Source organism: Salvia miltiorrhiza, unplaced genomic scaffold (assembly GCF_028751815.1).
Source record: "Salvia miltiorrhiza cultivar Shanhuang (shh) unplaced genomic scaffold, IMPLAD_Smil_shh fragScaff_scaffold_178_2, whole genome shotgun sequence".
Classification (NCBI taxonomy): domain Eukaryota; kingdom Viridiplantae; phylum Streptophyta; class Magnoliopsida; order Lamiales; family Lamiaceae; genus Salvia; species Salvia miltiorrhiza.
In genome coordinates, this window is record NW_026651440.1 from 363777 (window position 1) to 368336 (window position 4560).

General features: G+C 37.1%; 1 long non-coding RNA gene across 1 annotated transcript; it reads right to left on the bottom strand.

Moving 5' to 3' along the window:
- Window positions 1-1132: 1132 nt before the first annotated feature.
- Window positions 1133-3721, bottom strand: LOC131002757 (uncharacterized). Its single transcript, XR_009094402.1, has 3 exons — window positions 3371-3721; window positions 1930-1990; window positions 1133-1327 (listed from the first exon to the last, which is right to left on the bottom strand). It is a non-coding gene; the product is annotated as an uncharacterized LOC131002757 (long non-coding RNA).
- Between the last annotated feature and the right edge of the window lie 839 nt (window positions 3722-4560).

Below are 4560 nucleotides of genomic sequence, written 5' to 3' on the forward strand. Positions count from 1 at the left end.
CGTATGATATCAGTTTGACTGATCTATCTTCTGAGAGTCAGGAAGAGTGTTATCATCTCTGTTTTAGCAAACTCGACTGAAGCCCTTACTTGCATCAGTTAAGTTCCAACAACTTAACTGATAACTCTTTACTGAAGAGCTTTCAGTATCAGTCGTCAATCCTGTTTGGTCAAAACTGATTTCAGTAAAACAGGCGTCTTTGTTTTCATGTAAAGTTTCGTTTTGATCTCTAACTGAGATCCCTCTGATTGAGGATTTGTTTAAAAATAGCCCATAGGTGTATTCCCCCCCCATACACCTATTCGAGACCCTCAGGACCTAACACATATTTCTATCCAACGCTATGCATATGTGTATTTATATATATATATATACATATATATATATATATATCCATATTTGTGTTAAAATATATACATAATTCTTTGGACGGCCGTGTGAAAAAAATGAATTTTGAGTATATATATATATATATATATATATATATATTATTTCTGAAAATTCTATTCCTATTTTACTTTTCTATGTATTTTTTCTTGGAAGACATCTATCACGTGTCACACTCCTAGTGAATCACATAGGCAAATTGTGTGATCCAAATTTGAACTTATATACTATGAGCTGAATAGGATCCACAGAATCTCATCCCTACGTTACAAAGATAAATTTCATCATCATCGCACCCAAAGCTTATGTGTTAATTTTATTTTGAATTATTTTAGTAAGGGGATGAGGGACGATGGAAATTTAATTCTAATCATCTTTATTAATCTAAGAGGATCTTCACTGTGATCGAAAGTCAAAAAACAATATTGAATGAAGAAGGCAAAGTTTCCCGGCATTGATATCAATAGAGACCCATCAAATGAAAGTTAATTTCCATCATTCCATGTCACGGACCCTACTCGACTTAATTAAGGATATCTAAGCCGGGAAGCCGCGACGAAGGACACAGTTATCGACGGCAATAGAAAGGGAGTTTCTGTCACGAACGGACTTAATTAAGGATAAATAAGCCAGGAAAACGTAACTAAGGACACAGTTATCGACGGCGAAAAAAAGGGGGTGAACAAATAATAGAGGATTGAACTAAAATTTGTTTAAAGAAGGGAAAATTTATAATACACCTGATGTTTAGTCACAAGACTTGAACAGACTTATAGGTTCAGATAAAACTGGCTTAACTGAAAGAACATAAAACCTAAGAGTACGCAGCGGAATAACATAATCTGATTACATGTATGGAGACATGCATCCAAGAGTTCATTCATTTAACCTATGACAAAAGCTCCGCTCTTCACTTCATCTCCATCAGCCACTGCTCAACCTGCACATTTAGAAATATATGCAGGGCTGAGTACGAGAGTACTCAGTGGGCACGTATGCCTAAATATAAAATACATGCATCATAAAATTGTAAATTGTCATGCCATCATAAACAGTACAGCAATGGAGTTTTTGTGAAATAGGCCCAAGCTTACTAAATTCGTTTGTGATTCTTAAAGTTCGTCTGATCAGACTAAGTTCTCTTGTATTCTATCATATCTGGAACTGTGTGTCGGAGAGGTGGCCACCTCTCACGAACACTTGACCGGCCAACCCGCTAGATGGCTCACGGTCATTGGTGTACACTAGTTAAGGCAGGATAGCTATCAACTGCTCAAGACCCGAATTCGATTACATCATTGGCAAAGCCAAAGCAGATAGATATCATACTAAAACTGAAACATTTTATGGCAAGACAATACTTGAAATAACTTTAATTCAAAGATTTTGTAACAAAATAACTTGTTCAAAGGTAGCATTAAACTCGTTTGATAGACATATAAAACTGAAATTAACAGTTAAATCATCTCATGCATTTATCTGTATAAGAGGCCTACGCCACGCAGGGGATCTCTATATACGTATAGTGAAAGTAATGCCCACCTGATCCTCAGTGTGGAAGAGAGGTGATCTTAAGCGGTGGTACCGTCCTGTGAACCAATTCCTACAAGACGAGTTCTTAACTCTTAGCACATATCATGGATAACAAAAACCGTTGTCTACTTGGGATCTCTAGGTCAACCTATTCCCGGACTTACAACGTAAAATCGAACTAGGGATTATGCATTTTACATACGTTAGCTTATCTTGATGCCTTATCTAGGTTAACTCACTCATTTTCATGAAAACTTTGCACAAAACATATCCCAAACTCGTCATGCACATATACATAATATTTCATGAAACATCCTTTAAAACCAACTTTCAAACTTAGAAAATAATTCAACAACTTGAGCTCTTAAGGGGCTGTTTTGCAACAGACACCAGTTCTGTCTCGGATCTCTAAATGAGGCTCCAAAGGACATTCTGGAAACTAGACATTTCAAGGATCATTCTCCAATTTGAATCGAATGAAACAGAGTTCAAACGAGCAAGATATGCCCACTCAAAGATGGGTACTTAACAAGCAAAAATCTGGAAACTTCAGATTTCCAGATTAGAACCAAGTCAATGGGCCTTCTTTAAAAATTCATATCTCCCATTACAAAAGGCCACTGGGAACTCCAAGGGTCAATCTGAAAACTAGGGAGAGAGTGTGACACTCTCCAGTTGAATTTACCCCAAGAAGATTCATGGTTTAGGAGATATTAACATCCAAAGTTCAGTGCACAAAAAAGCGTTTAAGTTCGGCAGATTCAAAGTTTAATTCAGAAAAACCACTTTAGGCTTTACCAAAAATTCTACAAATGAACAAATAAGTTCCCAACATGTCAATGGACATTCAATATAAAAATGGGCTTGAGAATCAAAGATTTAGGTTGGCCTTTGCCACCTCAAAGTCGTAGGTGTGTAAAACCTACTGGAGGATACACAGAATAAGAACTAGACTTCAAAGAATTATACCGGGCATTTCCCTCATCCAAAAATAGTGAGGCCAGTTTCAAACGAAAGATAAGGGAGTCTAGAGTATCATATTAATGTTTCAAAGGGTTTTACCGATTGAAACGTGACTTATGGCCACCCAAAGATTGTTTACCAGAAATACATTCCAGACGGGCAGTGATGTTTAACAATTCATAAATAAATCATAAGAGCTCTAAAAATTCTGAAAATATACCATAGTGTAGAAAACATATAAAATATGATACATAATTAATTTGGGAATTTTTGGGCACCGTTTGGACGGCTGAAATTGCCTTGCAAAATACTGCCGGAGCAGTGTGCTTATGGCAGATTCGCAGCTTTACCTCATGCACGATTTTTCACCCAATAAACTCTACCAAAATAAACATCCAAGACCATAAAACATATCCTCACACAATATAGCACACATATGTGTAAACATCCAAAGTATTTTCAGTTGAGAAGACAAAAGAAAACTCACCCTCGAAGCACAACCTTCACTCTAACTTTACGCCCTAGTTTTCCCATGCTCTCCCTTGCTTTGATACTCCTCTTGGGGCTTCAAGGGCTTCTATGGAGTGTGATAATGGTGGGAGAAGAGTCTTGGGAGTAGGGGAGATGTGGAGGGACGAAAATGGAGAGGGGAGAAGAGAGTGAGAGCACTTTCTTGCCTTAGCACTTTCTTGGAGTGAAAATGAATGGAATGGGAGAAGTTTGCAGCCACTCTTGCTTTTGGGGAGGCTATGCACGAAAATTTGGGGTAGGATAGGGTGGGGGTGGCTGCCACCAATGGAAGGTACCTTGTGGCATGCAATTTGGTAGTTCCAATGCCAAGTCATGATGGTTCTTGTCCCCTTTTGAATTTAGAAAGGTGGCTGATGTGTAAGTGGGCTTTGGGGCTGAAATGGGCTGCATTTAGGCTCTAAAATAGGGCCTTAAAATCGGCCAAGCCTCTCTAAAAATCGGCCCACCCTTGGCCCTCTATACGGCCCGTAATCGCTCAAACCCGAACTAAAACAAACTCGTATTAGAAATAAATATGCACTTTGCTTTTCATACTTTGAAATGAAAATAAATATACCTATTTATTGAAAACAACAACACACGGAAAAAAAAAATAATCATCTTCTTATTTACCGACTTTCTTAAGAGAAAACCTAGGCATCAAGACTCATTAAATCATCGCTAGGATAATTATTCTTTTTAACCGGGAATCAGGGATCTATCATATCCTAATAATATCAATAGGATCATGTGAAACCTAGGATCAAAAATCCGGGGTATTACAACCTTTGAATAATAATTATTCATCGACTCAAAGATTCTTATCGCGGTCTTAAACACGCGAAGATAAATAATTGCATGCTTGCTAGTGTAGTGACTCTGTCTCCAAAATACGAAATTCATAAACATAGATGAAAACATAAAACGCTTCAATTACTGGCAGATAGAAAATTTAACACACAATACTGTAATTAAAATACTGATAAAAGAGCGGGTCACTACATTCTAACCATTTCTGAAGTGCAACTATTGTTATATGTTGGATTTGTATACTGAAAGCAAGAACGTTTTATGCTTGTATACAATGTTTCCTAAGTTCACTATTTAATCTCCTATCTGATTGTGTTCATGATTGCATATGTATGTCCTTTGTCTCTATATAAGTAG